This window comes from Glycine soja, chromosome 8 (genome assembly GCF_004193775.1).
Source record: "Glycine soja cultivar W05 chromosome 8, ASM419377v2, whole genome shotgun sequence".
NCBI classification, from domain to species: Eukaryota; Viridiplantae; Streptophyta; class Magnoliopsida; order Fabales; family Fabaceae; genus Glycine; species Glycine soja.
In genome coordinates this window covers 33,968,151-33,994,728 of record NC_041009.1, presented here as the reverse complement: position 1 = coordinate 33,994,728, position 26,578 = coordinate 33,968,151, and the positions used below count along the sequence as shown (strand labels likewise).

At 39.5% G+C, this 26,578-nt stretch overlaps 2 non-coding genes across 2 annotated transcripts; one reads left to right on the top strand and one right to left on the bottom strand.

Moving 5' to 3' along the window:
- Positions 1-443: 443 nt before the first annotated feature.
- LOC114424797 lies at positions 444-550 on the bottom strand. Its single transcript, XR_003669097.1, has one exon. It is a non-coding gene; the product is annotated as a small nucleolar RNA R71 (small nucleolar RNA).
- A 25,674-nt stretch (positions 551-26,224) lies between these two features.
- On the top strand, positions 26,225-26,331 carry LOC114424859. Its single transcript, XR_003669149.1, has one exon. It is a non-coding gene; the product is annotated as a small nucleolar RNA R71 (small nucleolar RNA).
- Positions 26,332-26,578: the final 247 nt, after the last annotated feature.

The following is a 26,578-nucleotide window of genomic DNA, read 5'->3' as shown; positions in this document are numbered from 1 at the left end:
ATCTTGAGCATTATAATTTTGAGCATTCTGATTCTGAGCATTCTGATTTTGCACATTCTGAGAACATGGCGCAACCTCCACCCCGTGAAAGGACTCTAAGGGAAATGGCTGCACCTGATTTCACCTATGAAAGCTTGTGCATCCAATACCCTGATGAGGATGTCCCATATGTTCTTAAAACTCGACTGATTAATTTGCTTCCAAAGTTTCATGGCCTTGCAGGTGAAGACCTGCACAAACATTTGAAAGAATTTCACATTGTCTGGTCCACCATGAAACCCCCAGATGTCCAAGAGGATCACATATTTCTGAAGGCTTTTCCTCATTCATTAGAGGGAGTGGCAAAGGACTAGCTGTATTACCTTGCTCCAAGGTCCATCACGAGCTGGGATGACCTTAAAAGAGTATTCTTAGAAAAAATTTTCCTTGCTTCCAGGACCACAACCATCAGGAAGGATATCTTAGGTATTAGACAACTCAGTGGAGAGAGCCTGTATGAGTACTGGGAGAGATTTAAAAAACTATGTGCCAGTTGCCCCCACCATCAGATTTCAGAGCAGCTTCTTCTCCAATATTTTTATGAAGGACTCAGTAATATGGACAGAAGTATGATAGATGCTGCCAGTGGTGGAGCCCTTGGAGACATGACTCCTGCTGAAGCCAGGAATTTAATTGAGAAGATGGCTTCCAACTCCCAGCAGTTTAGCGCCAGAAATGATGCTATAGTCATTAGAGGAGTGCATGAGGTAGCTACTAACTCAGCTGCATCATCTGAGACTAAGAAGCTTGAGGGAAAACTGGATGCATTGGTTAACTTGGTAACCCAGCTGGCCTTGAATCAGAAATCTGTACCTGTCGCAAGGGTTTGTGGTTTGTGCTCCTCTGCTGGCCACCATACAGACCTTTGCCCTTCCATGCAGCAACCTGGAGCAATTGAGCAGCCTGAAGCTTATGCTGCAAATATTTACAATAGACCTCCTCAACCTCAATAGCAAAATCAACCACAGTAGAACAATTATGACCTCTCCAGCAACAGATACAACCCTGGATAGAGGAATCACCCTAATATCAGATGGTCCAGCCCTCAGCAACAACAACAGCAGCCTGCTCCTTCCTTCCAAAATGCTGCTGGCCCAAGCAGACCATACATTCCTCCACCAATCCAACAACAACAACAACCCCAGAAACAACCAACAGTTGAGGCCCCTCCACAACCTTCCCTCGAAGAACTTGTGAGGCAAATGACTATGCAAAACATGCAGTTTCAACAAGAGACCAGAGCTTCCATTCAGAGCTTGACTAATCAGATGGGACAATTAGCTACACAATTGAATCAACAACAGTCCCAGAATTATGACAAGCTACCTTCTCAAGCTGTCCAAAATCCCAAAAATGTCAGTGCCATTTCATTGAGGTCGGGAAAGCAGTGTCAAGGATCTCAACCTGTAGCACCTTCCTCATCTGCAAATGAACCTGCCAAACTTCACTCTACTCCAGAAAAAGGTGATGACAAAAATTTACCTAACAATTTCTGTGCAGGTGAATCTTCTTCCACAGGTAATTCTGATTTGTAGAAGCAGCACATTCTCCCTCTTCCATTCCCTCCGAGAGCAGTTTCCAACAAAAAATGGAAGAGGCAGAGAAAGAGATCTTGGAAACTTTTAGAAAAGTAGAGGTAAACATACCTCTGTTGGATGCAATAAAGCAAATTCCAAGATATGCTAAATTCTTGAAGGAGCTGTGCACTAATAAGAGGAAGCTTAAAGGAAGTGAACGAATTAGCATGGGCAGAAATGTCTCCGCATTGATTGGTAAATCTGTTCCTCAAATTCCTGAAAAATGCAAAGATCCAGGTAGATTCAGCATACCTTGTATTATAGGGAATAGTAAGTTTGACAATGCCATGCTAGATTTAGGAGCCTCTGTTAGTGTTATGCCTCTGTCTATTTTTAATTCTCTATCTTTAGGTCCCTTGCAGTCAACTGATGTGGTAATTCATTTAGCTAATAGAAGTGTTGCCTATCCTGTTGATTTCATAGAAGATGTCTTAGTTAGAGTTGGTGAACTGATTTTCCCTGTTGATTTTTATATCTTGAATATGGAAGATGGATTTTCTCAAGGATCAGTTCCCATCATTCTAGGCAGACCCTTTATGAAAACTGCGAGAACTAAGATAGATGTTTATGCAGGCACACTGTCCATGGAGTTTGGTGATATAATTGTTCATTTTAATATTCTGGATGCTATGAAATACCCATCTAAAGATCTTTTTGTATTTCGTGCTGAAATAATTGACCATGTTGTTGATGAATACATGACTGATCTTTATTCTAATCTGCATGCCTCTCACTCTTCATGCATTGAGTCTAAAATTGTACTTGATCATATGTCTGAATTTGATGCTGAGAGTGAATCTGAGAGTGACATTGATTGCATGTCTGGTGGTGGTGTTTTACCTCTCAAGATTGATTTTATAAAGTCAGATAGGACTAACCATGTTTCAGGAAGTACACATACCTCTGACTTTCTTTATGAGGTAAAGGTTGAGAAACCATCTCCTTCTACCACTGTCCAGCCGACCACACCAGAATTGAAGCCTCTGCCATCAAATTTAAAATACGCTTACTTGGATGATAGCAAGAGTTTTCCAGTGATTATATCCGCCTCCCTTGCTGTTGAGCAAGAGGAGAAGTTGTTGTCAATTCTCAAGAAGCATAAGAAGGCTATAGGCTGGACCCTGGCGGACATTCCTGGTATTAGCCCATCCACATGTATGCATCGAATAAATTTAGAGGATGGAGTTAAACCAGTAAGACAGCCACAAAGAAGACTCAACCCAGTGATTCTTGATGTAGTGATGAAGGAGATAACCAAGCTTTTGCAAGTTGGAATCATTTATCCTATCTCCGACAGCCAATGGGTGAGTCCCGTCCAGGTAGTCCCGAAGAAGACCGGCCTCACAGTGATCAAAAATGAGAAGGAGGAGCTGATTCCTACTCGGGTGCAGAACAGTTGGAGAGTCTGCATTGACTATAGGAGACTGAACCAGGTTGCCAAAAAGGACCATTTTCCCCTGCCATTCATTGACCAGATGCTTGAATGCCTGGCAGGTAAATCCCACTACTGTTTCCTTGATGGTTTTTCTGCTTATATGCAAATTACTATTGCTTCTGAGGATCAGGAAAAGACCACATTCACCTGCCCCTTCGACACTTTTGCTTATAGGAGGATGCCTTTCGGCCTGTGCAATGCCCCTGGTACCTTCCAGCGGTGCATGATTAGTATTTTCAGCGATTTTTTAGAAAATTGCATAGAGGTTTTTATGGATGATTTCACTGTCTATGGATCCTCTTTTGATGGTTGTTTGAATAGTTTGGAAAAAGTTTTGAATAGATGCATTGAAACTAACCTTGTTCTAAATTTTGAAAAATGTCATTTTATGGTTGAGCAAGGTATAGTTTTAGGCCACATTATTTCAAATAAGGGTATTGAAGTAGATCCTGCAAAAATTTTTGTTATTTCACAACTGCCTTACCCCTCTTGTGTGCGAGAGGTGCGATCTTTTCTTGGTCATGCAGGATTCTACAGGCGCTTTATATGGGATTTTAGCAAAGTAGCCCTTCCACTGTCCATCATGTTGTAAAAGGAGGTGGAGTTTGACTTTAATGACAGATGCAAAGAGGCCTTTGATTGCCTCAAAAGAGCGCTGACTACCACCCCCATCATCCAGGCACCCGATTGGACAACCCCTTTTGAGCTTATGTGTGATGCATCAAATTATGCATTGGGGGCTGTCCTTGCTCAGAAAATTGATAAATTGCCCAGGGTGATATATTATGCTTCTAGGACTTTAGATGCTACCCAAGCGAATTATACTACTACTGAGAAAGAACTTCTAGCCATAGTTTTTGCTCTTGAAAAATTTCGATCTTATTTGCTTAGTACCCGCATTATTGTTTACACTGACCATACAGCTCTAAAGTACTTGTTGAAGAAGGCTGATTCTAAGCCTAGGTTGATCCGATGGATGCTCTGGCTCCAAGAGTTTGACTTGGAGATCCGTGATAGGAGCGGAGCACAAAATCTAGTTGCTGATCATTTGAGTCGGATCAAACGTGTATCAGATGCGGATTCACCCATTCAGGATGATTTCCCAGATGATCATTTGTATATACTGTATAGTATTTCTGACTCTCTTTCTACTCCCGGGTTTGCTAACATTGTCAATTATTTAGTTGCCTCTGTTTTTCCTCCCTTAGCATCTAAGGCCCAAAGAGATAAAATTAAAAGTGATGCTAAGCATTTTATTTGGGATGATCCCTACTTGTGGAAATTGTGTAGTGATCAGGTAATTAGACGATGCATTCCAGATAATGAGACTGACTCAGTCCTGCAATTTTGTCATTCTTCCGCACCGGGAGGTCATCTGGGTGTTCAAAGGACAGGTCGCAAAGTGCTTGATTGTGGTTTTTATTGGCCCACCATCTTTAAAGATGCGTGGAAGATCTGCAGCACTTGTGAGCAGTGTCAGAGAGCAGGAAATACACTTACATGGCGACAACAAATGCCTCAGCAACCAATGCTATTATGTGAGGTGTTTGATGTTTGGGGTATAGATTTCATGGGCCCTTTTCCTGTCTCTTTTGGTTATGTTTACATTCTCCTTGCAGTTGACTATGTTTCAAAATGGGTGGAAGCCAAGCCCACTAGAACTAATGATGCTAAAGTTGTTGCAAACATTGTCAGGTCTAATCTATTTTGCAGGTTTGGAGTACCTAAAGCAATTGCTAGTGATCAAGGAACCCATTTTTGCAACAGGACAATGCATGCCCTGCTTAAAAAGTACGGGGTGGTACACAGGGTATCCACACCATACCACCCCCAGACCAATGGACAGGCAGAAATTTCTAACCGGGAAATCAAGAGAATTTTAGAGAAGATTGTGCAGCCAAGCAGGAAAGATTGGAGTACCAGGCTTGATGATGCTCTCTGGGCACATCGGACTGCCTACAAAGCACCCATAGGAATGTCTTCTTATCGGGTTGTCTTTGGAAAGGCATGTCATCTTCCAGTGGAAATTGTGCACAAAGCTTACTGGGCAGTGAAGACTTGCAACTTCTCTATGGATCAAGCTGGTGAGGAAAGAAAGTTGCAACTGAGTGAGTTAGATGAAATCCGCCTAGAAGCCTACAAGAATGCCAAGTTCTACAAAGAAAAGACCAAGAAGTTCCATGATAGCATGATAGTTAAAAAGGACTTCATGGTTGGGCAAAAAGTGTTATTGTATAATTCTAGGCTTGGACTCATGAGTGGTAAGTTGAGGTCTAAGTGGATTGGTCCTTTTGTTGTTACTAATGTTTTTCCTTACGGTACAGTTGAGATCAAAAGCGACTCCACAAACAAGAGCTTCAAGGTCAACGGACATCGACTTAAGCCATTCCTCACGAACCCTTCTTTAGTGGACGTAGTGGTGGAAGAGACTTCCTTACTCCACCCTACTCTTCCTCCACCATGACTTAGGGAGTTTTTCTTTTCCTATCTCCTTCTTTGCTTTTATTACACTTGTCCGATTCTCTTTGATGATTTAATTATTTTTAATCTTTTAATTGTGCTACATTGAGGACAATGTGTTGTTTAAGTATGGGGGGGGGGGGGGGGGTGTTCTTTGGTTTTGCTAGTTTTGTTGGTTTTGTTAATTTGTTAGTCGTGTTAATTTGTTAATGTTGTTAGTTTCGTCGGATTTTTAGTTTAATATTTTGGGTTAATTTTGTGTGCATGTACGACTTTGCATGTTTTTCTTTGAATTATAGGATATGTTCAAGAAATGGGTAATTGTTTTGAAAATAAAAGTTCTTGACATTTTGTGACTTGAAATCCTTGATTCTCCTCTACATGTCATTATAGTTTTGAAAGCTCAATTTGAAAGTGATGAGTTTACCTTTGTGAGAATTTGAGCCATCCATCACCATAATCATTTGGTGTGTTTTGCCCCATTGATTGCTTGCATAATAGCCTTGGCTTGATTCTTGTTGATGCTTCCTAATTCACATGCATATTTGGAAATGATTGATGCAATTTTGTTCTTATAAGCTTCTAGCCAAATGGACTTACTTTGAATTAATTCCTTTGATAGCCCTTTTGAGCCTTGTTTCCCTTTCCTTGTTTTGAAGCTCACTACAAGCCTTAAATGAAAAACCATGATATCACCATATCCTTAAGGAATTTTGGAGCTTTGGAATTGTTTTGGGAATAAGTGTGGGGGGTTTTTGTTTCATTGGATAACTTGTTTTGTTGGCTATGCTTCATGATGTATTTTGGGCCACACTTAATGTACATTGTATATTGGTTAAATGTTGGACATGCTGAATGAAATGTTGTTTCTCAAAGGCTATAGAGTAAAAAAAAAAAATCGAAAAAAAAAATTCGAAAAAAAGAAAAAAACATTAAAGTTGAGTGAATAAGATCTTAAATGGCACAAGAATGATGAAACTCTTGGTTCTACTCTCTATGTTTAATTTTTATCTTTACTTCTTTTTATTTTCTTATTTTTTCTTAATATGCACTTAATCCCCATTGCTCCTCTATTCCTTTGGGATTTAGCCACTTATTCCATATTTCTCCATACCTTGTCCTTGGCCCCATTACAACCTTAAAAGGCCTTTTGATCCTCATGTGCTTGTGTTAGTGGGTTGATTGTCAATTTTAGAATCTTGCCAAGTTTATGTGGTGTTTGCTTTCATGGGTGCTTTGAGGGTAAATAGTAGCCTAGACACTTGAGAGATAGAGTGTATATCTTGTGAGGCTTTATCACTTTTCAATCTTGAGCTTATTAACTATTTTGCCATGATTGGGTTGCTTGGATGATTTTCATGAATGTCTTGACTTTTTGGATCTCCTTAGGTTAGATGTTACCCATTCCTTTCATTCCTTGATGTTCATTGAGAAATATGTGAATGTTTTTGTTTGTCTCTCTTTGATATTCTTGGATTTTGTTCTTTGTTTCATTTTGCCCAGGAGTGCAAAAGGCTAAGTATGGGGGGTTTTGATGTGCCATCATTTTCTTCTATTTTCTAAACCCTTTTTGCACCATTTTTATTACTGATTTGTCTTAATTGTCAATTAATCAGGCAGTTTTATTATTTGGGCTCATTTAGCTAATTTGATGTTTTTAATCTAATTTCAGGAATTAATGAAACATTGGGCTTAATCCGGATTTTGGTTATAGACTTGAAGAGGGCAAATAAAGCAGCGCTTACCTTAGTTAATTTCTAATTAGGAAATTTTGCAATTTTATTTTATGTTGTTCAGTGTTTATTTCGTTTTGGGCCAGAGTATTATAATAGCGCCAGTGACTTTGAGTGACTCTTTTTAAATAGCAGCCTTGGGATTCGTGTCAAGCTATTCTGTTAGGCTATTCATTATTCAGAGCTTTTGTTTTAGGGTTTTACGTTTTCTGCTTTGATGCTACTGTTCACGTAATGCAATTTTACGTTTTCTGCTTCTAATTACAATTTCATTCTTGCTTCTTCTTCTACTCTCATTTACGTTTCTGTCTCATTTACATTTCTGTTCATTTACGTTTCTGTTCACTTACGTTTTTGTTCATTTACGTTACTGCTTCATGTTTCATTTGCGTTTTCTGTTTGAATCCATGGAAGGCTAGATTTTCTAGTGTTGTTTCCTTTTGAGGACGAAGCCCAATTCTCTTTGAGGTTTCGCTTGTAATGTGGTTTCCTGGCAGTTTTCCCTTCACCAGTTATCCCAAACTCGTGAATATTAATCAGTGCACGCTTCGTGTTCGATTAATTTCCTCTGAGCCTAACTTGCGTTCATGCTTAATGGACAAAGGGCTAACTGGTGTATGTGGTGCCTAATCACGTATTGAAAACCCTAAGTTGATTTTCGCTTAGTAAATTGAAATAGGGTTGGATTAAGTGGTTGACTGTTAGGGACAAATTCTCCATAACCCAGGATAAGAAAATGGCTTCTGAATCAGAGGAAACAACCCGTTTTTAATATTAGTAGTTTCGTATTCCAGTTTACTTGTTCTGCTCTTTAATCACAAAACAACCAAACCCCCCCCCCCCAATCGTTACTGTTACTGCAAGTATATTATGAACATTTGGTTTGTCACTGCTCGTTGGGAAACGACCTAGGATCACTTCCTAGTTATTGCATTTTCATGTTTATTTGATTCGGGTATGGCCTCGATCACATACTTACCTATGTCACGATGGCATGACCTTGCTGAAGGGGACGGGCACCCTATAGGACTGACAGAGGCCCGTAACCAAAGCTGGAAACCCTAGGGCCCTGTTGGACTTCTTCGGGTCCACTGGGTGTCTTGTGGGCGCGATCCCTGCAAATAGTGGATGGCATCAGAAATCAATTGAGCCACGTGCAAACTTACCTCTGTCATGACGGCATAGACCAACTGATACTTCCGCAGGGGGAGATCGGCATTGTGGTCGCTGGGCAAAATGTTGCTAACTAGCAATGTCATCAATATATGTGTAATAGTGGTCATGCTAGTGCACGATCCACACTCATCTCTTTGCAGCGGCACGGGTGAAATCTTGCCCCGGTATGCATAGTAGCTACGCGATAGCCTCCCTCCATTGTTGTGCTCACACAGTTGGTCGCCCTCCAATATCAGGGGGTGGCACAGGAACTGATAAGAGGAAACTACTGGCCGCTTAACCGGGAGCGCAAGTCTCGGTTAAGCATTAAAGGCAGAAGACCTTAAATTCTCTTCAGGTGCGGATGTGGAGCCCACTGAAAGTAAGGACAAGTAGCTCTCTAAAGGCGAACGCGTGTAGCCCTCTGAAGTCGAGGACGTATCAACCATTGAAGGCGAGGACGTGCAACCCTCTGAATGCGAGGGCGTGCAGCCCTCTAAAGGTAACGACGTGTAGTCCTCTAAAGGCGAGGGCGTGCAACCCTCTAAAGGTGAGGACGTGTAGTCCTCTGAAGCCGAGGGCGTGCAGCCCTCTGAAGCAGAGGGCGTGCAACCCTCTCTTGGCGAGGGCGTGTAGTCCTCTAAAGGCGGGGACGTGTAGTCCTCTGAAGGTGAGCACGCGTAGTCCTCTAAAGGCGAGGACGTGTAGTCCTCTGAAGGTGAGGGTGTGTAGCCCTATGAAGGTGAGCGTGTGCAGCCCTCTGAAGGTGAGGACGTGTAGCCCTACAAAGGCGAGGGTGTGCAGCCTTATGAAGGTGAGGACGTATAGTCCTCTGATGGTGAGGACGTGTAGTCCTCTGAAGGTGAGGGCGTGTAGCCCTCTAAAGGTGATGGCGTGTAGCCCTCTGAAGGTGAGGGCGTGTAGCCCTCTGAAGGTGTGGGCGTGTAGCCCTCTGACGGCGAGGACATGAAGTCCTCTGAAGGCGAGGACGTGTAGTCCTCTGACAGTGAGGACGTGTAGTCCTTTGACGGCGAGGGGGTGTAGCGCTCTAAAAGCGAGGGCGTGTAGCCCTTTGAAGGTGAGGACATGTAGTCCTCTGAAGGTGAGGACGTGCAGTCCTCTAAAGGCGAGGGCATGTAGCCCTCTGATGGCGAGGATGTGTAGTGCTCTGAAGGTGAGGACGTGTAGTCCTCTGAAGGCGAGGGCATGCAACCCTCTGATGGCGAGGATGTGTAGTCCTCTAAATGCGAGGACGTGTAGTCCTCTAAAGGCGCGGACGTGTAGTCCTCTGAAGGTGAGGGTGTGTAGCCCTCTAAAGGCGAGGGCGTGTAGCCCTCTGAAGGTGAGGGCGTGTAGCCCTACAAAGGCAAGGGAGTGTAGCCCTCTGAAGGTGAGGACGTGAAATCTTCTGAAGGCGAGGATGTGTAGCCCTTTAAAGGCAAGGGCGTGTAGCCCTCTGAAGGCAAAGGCGTGTAGCCCTCTAAAGGCGAGGACATGTAGTCCTCTGAAGGCGAGGGGGTGTAGCCCTCTGAAGGCAAGGACATGTAGTCCTCTGAAGGTGAGGTCGTGTAGTCCTCTAAAGGTGAGGGCGTGCAGTCCTCTAAAGGCGAGGACGTGTAGCCCTCTGAAGGCGAGGACGTGTAGTCCTCTAAAGGCAATAGATTCTAGTGCCTAAGGGTCCACCCTTATGATAAAGTATTAGATTTACTCATTGGGAGGGCCGGTCATCCTTAATTCAAAAGATATGACATTAGATGTAGGAAATCTATGCAGTTAACATGATTTTTAGGGATGCAGATGCATGCAACCTTTGTCGCGAAATTTGGTAAATGCGGACTTCATATGAAACAATGCAATGGAATGGAAAGTTGTACAGTGTTCATGACATTCTTTCCCTATTTTATGATTTTGATTTTGATTTAATTTTTTTTGGAAAACACAGATTGACTGTCCTTTTGAAAGTGGTGATAATTCATGCAACCTTATCCTATCTTTTGCAAATCTCTCCGGGAACTCCTTCAGAGTGTATGTTCTGTTTGATTTAGCCACTTGACCATTTTGGAGTGACGACAATGGAGTCCTTTGATGTTTAATCAATCCATTGAAATTCCAGGATTTGTCCCCCCTTTTTTCTTGTTTAAAAACATCGACGGGTGAGAAATTTTGATCTGCCCCTAGGTTCGCTTGAAGCTCATGCACGGTGCCCCTCATTGCCCTAGCGTAGGGCTTTGAGGTACCAATCGTTGTCTTTCGTCATGACCTTGTAGCAGGGAACCCATTGGGTGAGAACTTCTAATCTGCCCCTAGGTTCGCTTGAGGCTCATGCACGGTGCCCCTCATTGCCCCAGTGTAAGGCTTTGAGGTACCAATCGTTGTCTTTCGTCATGACCATGTAGCAGGGAACCTATTGGGTGAGAACTTCTAATCTGCCCCTAGGTTTGCTTGAGGTTTTTGCATGGTGCCTTTCATTGCCCCAGTGTAGGGCTTTGAGGTACCAATCATTGTCTTTCGTCATGACCTGTAGCAAGGAAGAATGAAAGAGGCGGTTTGATTCTCGCAAAAAGAGTTTTTCAAGGATGAGAAATAGTTGAAGGATTTTTTTTTTCAGTTGACGGGTTAAGTCAAATGACTCCTATTCTTGATAACTCACTTCTCTCTAAAAAAAGACAAACTTTCTGGAATGATAAAATGAGGTCACATGAACGTCTATATTTTACTTGAAAACACAGTCAATCAACTACTTTTTTCCTTTTCCTTTCTTGAACTTTTCTGCTTTACTCGTTGTTTATGGCATCCTCACCAAATGTGCAGCGCGAGTAATTTCTGATTGAACGGTTTTGGGAGTCCAAACTCAGAAGCACAGGTCGCTTGAGCAAACAAACCAATGGCTTGCACCCACATTCCAGTGGAAGCAAAGATGTAATTATGAGAGGATGAGGGACAAAGATGTCAAATTTATCCATTTTATTTAGCATTGTAACTGTGGTTTACAATAATGGCATAAACTTGAAAATCCTGATGAGTCATTAGAGACATCTAACAACAACCTTCAAATTTCCCCATGTGTGGCATCTCTTTTCAATGTCAGGACTTACACGCGATTCTCCTCAAATTTCAGCCAGGCCGCATCAATTAGACTTTGCACCTTATGCTTCGAGGTCATACGATGCTCAATGGAATGTCCCAAAACTCCTCCATGATATGAACATGTTGCGTTTGAGTCGTATCCTCAGAGAAATGGAGGTTGAGGAATCTTGGTTGGGGTTATGGCTTGTGGAAGCAAAGCTTCATGATGAATCAAAAGTGATTCAAAGGTGTTTTGATGATAACAATGATGACAACAAAAGATGATGACAAAGGTGATAAACAAAAAGCTCAAAAGATCAAAGAACAACTCAAGTGAATCAAAGAACAACTCAAGTGAATCAAGAACATGTCAAGAGTTTAAGAATCAAGAAGAATTCAAGACTCAAGAAGAAAATCTACAATCAAGAATCAAGATTCAAGATTCAAGATCTCAAGAATCAAGATCAAGATTCAAGACTCAAGATTCAAGAATGAAGAAAAGACTCAATCAAGATAAGTATTAAAAAGTTTTTTTTTTCCAAACTTTGAATAGCACATGAGTTTTTGACAAAACCTTTACCAAAGAGTTTTTACTCTCTGGTAATTGATTACCATATTGTTGTAATCAATTACCAGTAGCAAAATGAGTTTGAAAACGTTTTCAAACTGAATTTACAACGTTCCAAATATTTTCAAAAGGCTGTAATCGATTACAATGTTTTGGTAATCGATTACCAGTGTCCTTGAACGTTGAAATTCAAATTCAAATGTGAAGAGTCACATCCTTTCACTTAAAAGCCTTGTGTAATCAATTACACTAATTTGGTAATCGATTACCAGTGTTTGTTTCTGAAAAATCTAAAGATGCAACTCTTCAAAAAGGTTTTGACTTTTTCAAATGGGTTTTAAGTTTTTCTAAAAGTTATAACTCTTCTGAATGGCCTTCTTGACCAGACATGAAGAGTCTATAAAAGCAAGGCTTTGTTTTGCATTTTCAATCAATCTTATACAATCCTTTACAAGCCTTGAATCTCTTTAAATCTCTTTGAACTTTTTCTTCTTCTTTGTACCAAAAGCTTTCTGAAGTTTTATGGTTTTCCAAACCTTGAAAACTTGTGCTATTCATCCTTTTCATTCTCTTCTCCCTTTGCCAAAAAGAATTCGCCAAGGACTAACCGTCTGAATTCTTTTTGTGTCTCTCTTCTCCCTTTTCCAAAAGAACAAATGACTAACCGCCTGAATTTTGTTGTGTCTCCCTTCTCCCATGTCAAAGAATTCAACACGACACAGTCTGAGAATTCTTTTGATTCTTCCCATTCCCTAATACAAAAGGGTTCAAAGGTTTAACCGCCTGAGAATTCTTTTGTATCCCCATTCACAAAGTATCAAAGATTTAACAGCCTGAGATCTTTGTTTCAACACATTGGAGAGTACATCCTTTGTGGTAGAAGTAGAGGGTACATCTACTTGGGTTTGACTGAGAACAAGAGAGGGTACATCTCTTGTGGATCAGTTCTAGTGGAGGGTACATCCACTAGGGTTTCAAAGAGAACAAGGGAGGGTACATCCCTTGTGGATCTTTGCTTGTAAAAGGATTTTTACAAGGTTGAAAGAAATCTCAAGGACCGCAGGTCGCTTGGGGACTGGAGGTAGGCACGGGTTGTTGTCGAACCAGTATAAAAACTCTTGTGTGTTTTTTTCCTTCTTCCCTACTCTTTTACTTTCCGCTGTGCATTTAATTTCCGTTTTTACTTTTTGTTAAGTTTCTCTTCTACTCCTCATTCTCTTAACAATTTAGTAAAAGCCATAAAAGAGTAGTTTTTTAATTAGTAAAGGTTTAGGAATAATTAATTCAACCCCCCCCCCTTCTTAATTATTCTGAGGCCACTCGATCCAACAAGTGGTATCAGAGCAGGTTTCTTGTAGGATGGCCTCCTCAAATCCCTTGTTTCCTGAAGGAAATTCTATTCACAGACCACCCATTTTCAATGGTGAGGGTTACCATTATTGGAAAACCCGCATGCAAATATTCATTGAAGCCATAAATCTAAATATATGGGAAGCAATAGAATTAGGACCACATATACCCACTATAGTAGATGTAAGCACAAGTACTTCAACCCAAAAACCTAGAGATCAGTGGACAGAAGAAGATAGGAGAAAAATCCAGTATGATCTCAAAGCCAAAAATATCATCACTTCAGCCCTAGGGATAGATGAGTACTTTAGAGTGTCAAATTGTACTAATGCCAAGGATATGTGGGATACTCTCCAGTTAACCCATGAAGGAACCACAGATGTAAAAAGGTCTAGAATAAATACCCTTATCCATGAATATGAGTTATTTAGGATGAATCCAAATGAAAACATTCAGAGTTTACAAAAAAGGTTTACACATATTGTAAATCATCTTGCATCATTAGGAAAAGTTTTTCCTAATGAGGATTTAATTAATAAAGTCTTAAGATGTTTAAGTAGTGAATGGCAGCCCAAGGTAACTGCTATTTTTGAAAGCAAAGATCTCTCTTCCATGTCTCTTGCCACTTTATTTGGTAAATTGCAGGAACACGAGATGGAACTTCAACACCTCAATCAGAATGAAGAAAATGACAAAAAGAAGAGAAGCATAGCCCCTTAAAGCCTCATCTTCAATACAAGAAGAAAACGAAGAAGAAGATTCAGATGATGAAGATTTTTCCTTCTTTGTTAAGAAATTTCAGAAATACATCAAGAAAAGAAGAATTGATAGGCGTTAGAATTTCAATAATGGAAGAAAATCACAAGAGGATTCTCAAGTCCTTAGGTGTTACAAATGCAACCAAATTGGTCACATCAAGGCCAACTGTCCGCCAAATGAAGAATGGTCGGAGAAAAGTGAAAAGAAAAGATTTGACGAAAGAAGAACTAAGAAAGCATACATTGCATGGGATGACAATGATTCATCCGATGGTTCAGAAAAGGATATTAATCTTCTAACTAAAGATTATGAAAGTGACGAGAACGTCTCTCAAGGATAAAAAAAGGAGAAAAAGCATGATCCTCATCTTTGAAGATCTAGACACTTCAATTCTGAAAAAGGTAATATCAAAACCATTATCTTATTAAAATTTCTCTTAAAGTTGAAATTTTTATTCAAACAATTTGACTATGATGACTAACAATTCTTTATTTGTTTGTCTTTTGATTGTTTGAAATAATCAGTATATTTGCTTGATTGATTTTATCCTATTTGCATGATATATTCATTCATATAGTTAAGTAAAATCAATATTCTTCTTGCTTGTGTTTTGATTGTTTTTATTGATTATCTTCATGTTTTTTTAAATATTTTTTTTGCATGACAATGATATGTAAATTACATGATTGAAAATTATTCATAAAGTATTTTCAAATATAGTATTTTCAAATATAGTTTTCAAAACTTCTTCTCTCCTAGAAAGCCTTCTGTTTTTGTCTTCTGGCTAAAATAATCACTGGTAATCGATTACCATAATAGTGTAATCGATTACAAGCAGTTATTTCTGGCAAAGTTGCTCTCTGGTAATCGATTACCATATTTGTGTAATCGATTACGACGCGTCCATGCACCTATATATTCAAATTTCAAATTCTGAAACCTGCAACCTTTCTCTCTCTTGAAAACCCTCGCCCCCAATTTTTCTTCTAGCCATATCTCACTCAATTCTTGCCCAAATCACTCCCCACAAAACCCAAACTTCATCTTTTTTCAATCTATTTCATTTGAACCAATTGAAATCCCAAAAACACTCCTCAAATGGCAGAACCATCAAAAAAGCGGAAAGGAACCTCGAGTCAGAGTCAGCGGTATTCTGGGTCACAGGAAGCCCCAATTCCTCCCTCCATTCCCTCTGGATCATTATTTTCATCAGAGGAACAGCGTACACGGTACACAAACCTCTTTTCCTCTCATTCCATTGTAGACCCAAAATTCATAGGTATGGAGTTCTTCTCTAATGAGAATTTTGAATGCTTCCAAGCATTTGAAAACTCCAATCTTATTCCATTTATATCTCTGAAATTACATGTCTATTCTGAATTAGTCAAAGCTTTTTATTCTAATTTAGAAATCCATGAAGGTACTCTAAACTCTGAAGTTTATGGGATCAAGATGGTCATTGACCAATCCCTATTTTATGATTTAACCAAATTGCCTAGTGAAGGTGTGCCTTTTGAGGGTGCACTGATTAATGAATGGAAATTCGATTTCTCTGTGCATGATGCCCGCCGGTTGGTTTGCACCAACCAAGCGGATATGACCGGAAGACTTCTTGCCGGTTCATTGGCTTTTGAAAGCCGCATCCTCCATTACCTTATAGTTTGCATTTTTCTTCCTAGATCTTCAAACCTTGCCTAGGTTTATGAAGAAGATCTCATTGTCATGTGGGCCTTTCATAAAGGTTTACAAATTGATTGGGCACATCTTGTTAGATATCGAATGCATAAGGCATTGCGATTGAATGCCCCATTTCCTTATCCTCACCTTGTTACCCTCTTCCTTCAACATTTCTACATCCCTCTTGATTTTGAACCTTATGTTCCAATCAAGAGATCATTCCTTATAGGCGCTTCAGTCATAGCATCCTTTGGTTATATTAAGGAGCATGATGGCTCATGGGTAAAGAAGGGTGCTAGAAATATTGGTGAAGAAGGACATGAGGGAGCAGATTCATCTCTTCTTTCGAAGATTTTGGAAAGGTTTGATGGTCTTCAAACCTTTGTTGGTGAGAGGTTTGATACTTTAGAATTGCAAGTGGATATGCACTTCAATGAAATGGAGTCAAGGATGACAAAGGTTGAAGAAGATGTATCTTACATCCGGTCAAGCTTCGATCTTCCACCACCGCCGCCTCCATCATCTTAGAATTATATTTTAATATTATTACTACTTTGATTTTCAGCCTTGTATTTTGGCTATATTACTATGGTATTTGAACAATTTATTATTTCCTTATTTGCATGGGTTGGTTGAACAAGTATGTTATTTGACTATGTGGATTTTATAAGTTAATCTATTTATGATTGTTGCTTCATGGTTTTTACTTCATGATGTGGTTCATATTTTTTATGAATGTTGTATGAATGTTTAAGATATATTTGCATCTTTAAGTTTGATACGCACTTTGGCTTTTTGTTGATGCCAAAGGGGGAGAGAAATAGGGATAAATCAAGAACTCACATGAGTAATCAATTTAATTTTAAGATAAGCATAAATTCAAAAACAAAGGGGGAGCATTTATAAGAGTGATCGACTAGGAAAAAATGTGTGTGTGTTTCTTGATTTCAAAAGTTGTTATCATCAAAAAGGGGGAGATTGTGGAAGCAAAGCTTCATGATGAATCAAAAGTGATTCAAAGGTGTTTTGATGATAACAATGATGACAACAAAAGATGATGACAAAGGTGATAAACAAAAAGCTCAAAAGATCAAAGAACAACTCATGTGAATCAAAGAACATCTCAAGTGAATCAAGAACAAGTCAAGAGTTCAAGAATCAAGAAGAATTCAAGACTCAAGAAGAAAGCCTACAATCAAGAATCAAGATTCAAGATTCAAGATCTCAAGAATCAAGATCAAGATTCAAGACTCAAGATTCAAGAATGAAGAAAAGACTCAATCAAGATAAGTATTAAAAAGTTTTTTTTTCCAAAACTTTGAATAGCACATGAGTTTTTGACAAAACCTTTACCAAAGAATTTTTACTCTCTGGTAATCGATTACCATATTGTTGTAATCGATTACCAGTAGCAAAATGAGTTTGAAAAAGTTTTCAAACTGAATTTACAACATTCCAAATATTTTCAAAAGGCTGTAATCGATTACAATGTTTTGGTAATCGATTACCAGTGTCCTTGAACGTTGAAATTCAAATTCAAATGTGAAGAGTCACATCCTTTCACTTAAAAGCCTTGTGTAATCAATTACACTAATTTGGTAATCGATTACCAGTGTTTGTTTTTGAAAAATCTAAAGATGCAACTCTTCAAAAAGGTTTTGACTTTTTCAAATGGGTTTTAAGTTTTTCTAAAAGTTATAACTCTTATGAATGGCCTTCTTGACCAGACATGAAGAGTCTATAAAAGCAAGGCTTTGTTTTGCATTTTCAATCAATCTTATACAATCCTTTACAAGCCTTGAATCTCTTTAAATCTCTTTGAACTTGTTCTTCTTCTTTGTACCAAAAGCTTTTTGAAGTTTTATGGTTTTCCAAACCTTGAAAACTTGTGCTATTCATCCTTTTCATTCTCTTCTCCCTTTGCCAAAAAGAATTCGCCAAGGACTAACCGTCTGAATTCTTTTTGTGTCTCTCTTCTCCCTTTTCCAAAAGAACAAATGACTAACCGCCTGAATTTTGTTGTGTCTCCCTTCTCCCATGTCAAAGAATTCAACACGACACAGTCTGAGAATTCTTTTGATTCTTCCCATTCCCTAATACAAAAGGGTTCAAAGGTTTAACCGCCTGAGAATTCTTTTGTATCCCCATTCACAAAGTATCAAAGATTTAACAGCCTGAGATCTTTGTTTCAACACATTGGAGAGTACATCCTTTGTGGTAGAAGTAGAGGGTACATCTACTTGGGTTTGACTGAGAACAAGAGAGGGTACATCTCTTGTGGATCAGTTCTAGTGGAGGGTACATCCACTAGGGTTTCAAAGAGAACAAGGGAAGGTACATCCCTTGAGGATCTTTGCTTGTAAAAGGATTTTTACAAGGTTGAAAGAAATCTCAAGGACCGCAGGTCGCTTGGGGACTGGAGGTAGGCACGGGTTGTTGCCGAACCAGTGTAAAAACTCTTGTGTATTTGTTTCCTTCTTCCCTACTCTTTTACTTTCCGCTGTGCATTTAATTTCCACTTTTACTTTTTCTTAAGTTTCTCTTCTACTCCTCATTCTCTTAACAATTTAGTAAAAGCCATAAAAGAGTAATTTTTTAATTTGTAAAGGTTTAGGAATAATTAATTCAACCTCCCCTGCTTAATTTTTCTGAGGCCACTCGATCCAACATGGCTACCATTTACCAAGTAGATAAGGGAGCAAGTTAGCATAGGACACCAGAATTGGGGTGAATTCTATAGGCTTTTTGCTGCAAAATTCCTTCCTTTGTTGGTGTTTTGGTTCGTGCTAAAGGTGGTGTTTAGCATTGGTGATCGAGGCCATACCCGAATCAAATAAACATGAAAATGCAGTAACTAGCAAGTGATCCTAGGTCGTTTCCCAACGAGCAATGACAAACCAAATGTTCATAATATACTTGCACAGTAACAGAAACGATTGGGGGGGGGTTTGTTTGTTTCGTGATTAAAGAGCAGAACAAGTAAACTGGAATATGAGACTACTAATATTAAAAACGGGTTGTTTCCTCTGATTCAGAAGCCATTCTCTTATCCTGGGTTATGGAGAATTCGTCCCTAACAGTCAACCACTTAATCCAACCCTATTTCAATTTACTAAGCGAAAATCAACTTAGGGTTGTCAATACGTGATTAGGCACCACATACACCAGTTACCCCTTCGTCCATTAAGCATGAACGCAAGTTAGGCTCAGAGGCAATTAATCGAACACGAAGCGTGCACTGATTAATGTTCACGAATTTGGGATAACTGGTGAAGGGAAAACTGCCAGGAAACCACATTACAAACGAAACCTCAAAGAGAGTTGGGCTTCGTCCTCAAAAGGAAACAACACCAGAAAAACTAGCCTTCCATAGATTCAAACAGAAAATGCAAATGAAACATGAAGCAGAAATGTAAATGAACAGAAAAGTAAATGAACAGAAATGTAAATGAAATAGAAACGTAAATGAAAGTAGAAGAAGAAGCAAGAACAAAATTGTAATTAGAAGCAAAAAACGGAAAATTGCATTAAGAACGAAAACAGTAGCCTTAGAACAGAGGAACGTGAAAAACCTAAAACAAAAGCTCTGAATAATAAAATAGCATAACAGAATAGCCTTGCACGAATCCCAAGGCTACTATTTAAAAAGAGTCACTCAAAGTCACTGGGCCCTATTACAATACTCTGGCCCAAAACGAAATAAACACTGAACAACATAAAATAAAATTGCGAAATTTCCTAATTAGAAATTAACTAAGGTAAGCGCTGCTTTATTTGCCCTCTTCAAGTCCATAACCAAAATCCGGATTAAGCCCAATGTTTCATTAATTCCTGAAATTAGATTAAAAACATCAAATTAGCTAAATGAGCCCAGATAATAAAACTGCTTGATTAATTGACAATTAAGACCAATCAGTAATTAAAATGGTGCAAAAAGGGTTTAGAAAATAGAAGAAAATGATGGCACATCAAAACCCCCCATACTTAGCCTTTTGCACTCCTGGGCAAAATGAAACAAAGAACAAAATCCAAGGATATCAAAGAGAGACAAACAAAAACATTCACATATTTCTCAATGAACATCAAGGAATGAAAGGAATGGGTAACATCTAACATAAGGAGATCCAAAAAGTCAAGACATTCATGAAAATCATCCAAGCAACCCAATCATGGCAAAATAGTTAATTAGCTCAAGAATGAAAAGTGATAAAGCCTCACAAGATATACACTCTATCTCTGAAGTGTCTAGGCTACTATTTACCCTCAAAGCACCCATGAAAGCAAACACCACATAAACTTGGCAAGATTCTAAAATTGACAATCAACCCATAAACACAAGCACATGAGGATCAAAAGGTCTTTTAAGGTTGTAACGGGGCCAAGGACAAGGTATGGAAAAATATGGAATAAGTGGCTAAATCCCAAAGGAATAGAGGAGCAATGGGGAATAAGTGCATATTAAGAAAAAATAAGAAAATAAAAAGAAGTAAAGATAAAATTTAAACATAAAGAGTAGAACCAAGAGTTTCATCATTCTTGTGCCATTTAAGATCTTATTCACTCAACTTTATTGTTTTTCTTTTTCTTTTTTCGAATTTTTTTTATTTATAGCCTTTGAGAAACAACATTTCATTCAGCATGTCCAACATTTAACCAATATACAATGTACATCAAGTATGGCCCAAAACAAGTTATCCAATGAAACAAAAACCCGCCACACTTATTCCCAAAACAATTCCAAAGCTCCAAAATTCCTTAAGGATATGGTGATATCATGGTTTTTTTCATTTAAGGCTTGTAGTGAGCTTCAAAACAAGGAAAGGGAAACAAGGCTCAAAAGGGCTATCAAAAGAATTAATTCAAGGTAAGTCCATTTGGCTAGAAGCTTATAAGAACAAAATTGCCTCAATCATTTCCAAATATGCATGTGAATTAGGAAGCATCAACAAGAATCAAGCCAAGGCTATTGTGCAAGCAATCAATGGGGCAAAACACACCAAATGATTATGATGATGGATGGCTCAAATTCTCACAAAGGTAAACTCATCACTTTCAAATTGAGCTTTCAAAACTATCATGACATGTAGAGGAGAATCAAGGATTTCAAGTCACAAAATGTCAAGAACTTTTATTTTCAAAACAATTACCCATTTCTTGAACATATCCTATAATTCAAAGAAAAACATGCAAAGTCATACATGCACACAACATTTACCCAAAATATTAAACTAAAAATCCGAAGAAACTAACAACATTAACAAATTAACACAACTAACAAATTAACAAAACCAACAAAACTAGCAAAACCAAAGAACACTCCCCCCCCCCCCCCCATACTTAAACAACACATTGTCCTCAATGTAGCACAATTAAAAGATTAAAAACAATTAAATCATCAAATAGAATCGGACAAGTGTAATAAAAGCAAAGAAGGAGATAGGAAAAGAAAAACTCCCTAAGTCATGGTGGAGGAAGAGTAGGGTGGAGTAAGGAAGTCTCTTCCACCACTACGTCCACTAAAGAAGGGTTCGTGAGGAATGGCTTAAGTCGATGTCCGTTGACCTTGAAGCTCTTGTTTGTGAAGTCGCTTTTGATCTCAACTGTACCATAAGGAAAAACATTAGTAACAACAAAAGGACCAATCCACTTAGACCTCAACTTACCACTCATGAGTCTAAGCCTAGAATTATACAATAACACTTTTTGCCCAACCATGAAGTCCTTCTTAACTATGATGCTATCATGGAACTTCTTGGTCTTTTCTTTGTAGAACTTGGCATTCTCGTAGGCTTCTAGGCGGATTTCATCTAACTCACTCAGTTGCAACTTTCTTTCCTCACCAGCTTGATCCATAGAGAAGTTTCAAGTCTTCACTGCCCAGTAAGCTTTGTGCTCAATTTCCACTGGAAGATGACATGCCTTTCCAAAGACAACCCGATAAGGAGACATTCCTATGGGTGCTTTGTAGGCAGTCCGATGTGCCCAGAGAGCATCATCAAGCCTGGTACTCCAATCTTTCCTGCTTGGCTGCACAATCTTCTCTAAAATTCTCTTGATTTCCCGATTAGAAATTTCTGCCTGTCCATTGGTCTGGGGGTGGTATGGTGTGGATACCCTGTGTACCACCCCATACTTTTTAAGCAGGGCATGCATTGTCCTGTTGCAAAAATGGGTTCCTTGATCACTAACAATTGCTTTAGGTACTCTAAACCTGCAAAACAGATTAGAGCTAACAAAGTCTGCAACAACTTTAGCATCATTAGTTCTAGTGGGCTTGGCTTCCACCCATTTTGAAACATAGTCAACTGCAAGGAGAATGTAAACATAACCAAAAGAGACAAGAAAAGGGCCCATGAAATCTATACCCCAGACTTCAAACACCTCACATAATAGCATAGGTTGCTGAGGCATTTGTTGTCGCCATGTAAGTGTATTTCCTGCTCTCTGACACTGTTCACAAGTGCTCCAGATCTTCCACACACCTTTAAAGATGGTGGGCCAATAAAAACCACAATCAAGCACTTTGTGAGCTGTCCTTTGAACACCCAGATGACCTCCCGGGGCGGAAGAATGAAAGAAATGCAGGACTGAGTCAGTCTCATGATCTGGAATGCATCGTCTAATTACCTGATCACTGCACAATTTCCACAAGTAGGGGTCATCCCAAATAAAATGCTTAGCATCACTTTTAATTTTATCTCTTTGGGCCTTAGATGCTAAGGGAGGAAAAACAGAGGCAACTAAATAATTGACAATGTTAGCAAACCTGGGAGTAGAAAGAGAGTCAGAAATACTATACAGTATATACAAATGATCATCTGGGAAATTATCCCGAATGGGTGAATCCGCATCTGATACACGTTTGATCCGACTCAAATGATCAGCAACTAGATTTTGTGCTCCGCTCCTATCACGGATCTCCAAGTCAAACTCTTGGAGCCAGAGCATCCATCGGATCAACCTAGGCTTAGAATCAGCCTTCTTCAACAAGTACTTTAGAGCTGCATGGTCAGTGTAAACAATAATGCGGGTACTAAGCAAATAAGATCGAAAGTTTTCAAGAGCAAAAACTATGGCTAGAAGTTCTTTCTCAGTAGTAGTATAATTCGCTTGGGTAGCATCTAAAGTTCTAGAAGCATAATATATCACCCTGGGCAATTTATCAATTTTCTAAGCAAGGACAGCCCCCAATGCATAATTTGATGCATCACACATAAGCTCAAAAGGGGTTGTCCAATCGGGTGCCTGGATGATGGGGGTGGTAGTCAACGCTCTTTTGAGGCAATCAAAAGCCTCTTTGCATCTGTCATTAAAGTCAAACTCCACCTCCTTTTGCAACAAGTTGGACAGTGGAAGGGCTACTTTGCTAAAATCCCTTATAAAGCGCCTGTAGAATCCTGCATGACCAAGAAAAGATCGCACCTCTCGCACACAAGAGGAGTAAGGCAATTGTGAAATAACAGAAATTTTTGCAGGATCTACTTCAATACCCTATTGGAAATAATGTGGACTAAAACTATACCTTGCTTAACCATAAAATGACATTTTTCAAAATTTAGAACAAGGTTGGTTTCAATGCATCTATTCAAAACTTTTTCCAAACTATTCAAACAACAATCAAAAGAGGATCCATATACAGTGAAATCATCCATAAACACCTCTATGCAATTTTCTAAAAAATCACTAAAAATACTAATCATGCACCGCTGGAAGGTGGTCGAAAGGCATCCTCCTATAGGCAAAAGTGTCGAAGGGGCAGGTGAATGTGGTCTTTTCCTGATCCTCAAGAGCAATAGTAATTTGCATATAACCAGAAAAACCATCAAGGAAACAGTAGTGGGATTTACCTGCCAGGCGTTCAAGCATCTGGTCAATGAATGGCAGGGGAAAATGGTCCTTTTTGGTAACCTGGTTCAGTCTCCTATAGTCAATGCAGACTCTCCAACTGTTCTGCACCCGAGTAGGAATCAGCTCCTCCTTCTCATTTTTTATCATAGTGAGGCCGGTCTTCTTCGGGACTACCTGGACGGGACTCACCCATTGGCTGTCGGAGATAGGATAAATGATTCCAACTTGCAAAAGCTTGGTTATCTCCTTCTTCACTACATCAAGAATCACCGGGTTGAGTCTTCTCTGTGGCTGTCTTACTGGTTTAGCTCCATCCTCTAAATTTATTCGATGCATACATGTGGATGGGCTAATACCAGGAATGTCTGCCAGGGTCCAGCCTATAGCCTTCTTATTCTTCTTGAGAACTGACAACAACTTCTCCTCTTGCTCATCAGCAAGGGAGGCAGATATAATCACTGGAAAACTCTTGCTATCATCCAAGTAAGCGTATTTTAAATTTGATGGCAGAGGCTTCAATTCTGGTGTGGTTGGCTAGACAGTGGTAGAAGGAGATGGTTTCTCAGCCTTTACCTCATAAAGAAAGTCAGAGGTATGTGTACTTCCTGAAACATGGTTAGTCCTATCTGACTCTATAAAATCAATCTCGAGAGGTAAAACACCACCACCAGACATGCAATCAATATCACTCTCAGATTCACTCTCAGCATCAAATTCAGACATATGATCAAGTACAATTTCAGACTCAATGCATGAAGAGTGAGAGGCATGCAGATTAGAATAAAGATCAGTCATGTATTCATCAACAACATGGTCAATTATTTCAGCACGAAATACAGAAAGATCTTCAGATGGGTATTTCATAGCATCCAAAATATTAAAATGAACAGTTATATCACCAAACTCCATGGATAGTGTGCCTACATAAACATCTATCTTAGTTCTAGCAGTTTTCATAAAGGGTCTACCTAGAATGATGGGAACTGATCCTTGAGAAAATCCATCTTCCATATTCAAAATATAAAAATCAACAGGGAAACTCAGTTCACCAACTCTAACTAAGACATCTTCTATGAAACCAACAGGGTAGGCAACACTTATATTAGCTAAATGAATTACCACATCAGTTGACTGCAAGGGACCTAGAGATGGAGAATTAAAAATAGACAGAGGCATAACACTAACAAAAGCTCCTAAATCTAGCATGGCATTGTCAAACTTACTATTCCCTATAATACAAGGTATGCTGAATGTACCTGGATCTTTGCATTTTTCAGGAATTTGAGGAACAGATTTACCAATCAATGCATAGACATTTCTGCCCATGCTAATCCGTTCACTTCCTTTAAGCTTCCGCTTATTAGTGCACAGCTCCTTCAAGAATTTAGCATATCTTGGAATTTGCTTTATTGCATCCAACAGAGGTATGTTTACCTCTACTTTTCTAAACGTTTCCAAGATCTATTTCTCTGCCTCTTCCATTTTTTTGTTGGAAACTGCTCTTGGAGGGAATGGAAGAAGGGGAATGTGTTGCTTCTGCAAATCAGAATTACCTGTGGAAGAAGATTCACCTGCACAGCAATTGTTAGGTAAATTTTTGTCATCACCTTTTTCTGGAGTAAAGTGAAGTTTGGCAGGTTCATTTGCAGATGAGGAAGGTGCTACGGGTTGAGGTCCTTGACACTGCTTTCCCAACCACAATGAAATGGCACTGACATTTTTGGGATTTTGGACAGATTGAGAAGGTAGCTTGTTATTCTGGGACTGTTGTTGATTCAATTGTGTAGCTAATTGTCCCATCTGATTAGTCAAGCTCTGAATGGAAGCTCTGGTCTCTTGTTGAAACTGCATGTTTTGCATAGTCATTTGCCTCACAAGTTCTTCGAGGGAAGGTTGTGTAGGGGCCTCAACTATTGGTTGTTTCTGGGGTTGTTGCTGTTGTTGGATTGGTGGAGGAATGTATTGTCTGCTTGGGCCAGCAGCATTTTGGAAGGAAGGAGCAGGCTACTATTGTTGTTGCTGAGGGCTGGACCATCTGAGATTAGGGTGATTCCTCCATCCAGGGTTGTATCTGTTGCTGGAGAGGTCATAATTGTTCTGTTGTGGTTGATTTTGCTGCTGAGGTTGAGGAGGTCAATTGTAAATATTTAAAGCATAAGCTTCAGGCTGCTCAATTGCTCCAGGTTGTTGCATGAAAGGGAAAAGGTCTGTATGGTGGTCAGCAGAGGAGCACAAACCACAAACCCTTGCGATAGGTACAAATTTCTGATTCAAGGCCAGCTAGGTTACCAAGTTAACCAATGCATCCAGTTTTCCTTCAAGCTTCTTAGTCTCAGATGATGCAGTTGAGTTTGTAGCTACCTCATGCACTCCTCTAATGACTATGGCATCATTTCTGGTGCTAAACTGCTGGGAGTTGGAAGCCATCTTCTCAATTAAATTTCTGGCTTCAGCAGGAGTCATGTCTCCAAGGGCTCCACCACTGGCAGCATCTATCATACTTCTCTCCATATTACTGAGTCCTTCATAAAAATATTGAAGAAGAAGCTGCTTCGAAATCTGATGGTGAGGGCAACTGGCACATAGTTTTTTAAATCGCTCCCAGTACTCATACAGGCTCTCTCCACTGAGTTGTCTAATACTTGAGATATCTTTCCTGATGGTTGTGGTCCTGGAAGCAGGGAAAAAATTTTCTATGAATACTCTCTTAAGGTCATCCCAGCTCGTGATGGACCTTGGAGCAAGGTAATACAGCCAGTCCTTTGCCACTCCCTCTAATGATTGAGGAAAAGCCTTCAGAAATATGTGATCCTCTTAGACATCTGGGGGTTTCATGGTGGAGCAGAAAATATGAAATTCCTTCAAATGTTTGTGCGGGTCTTCACCTGCAAGGCCATGAAACTTTGGAAGC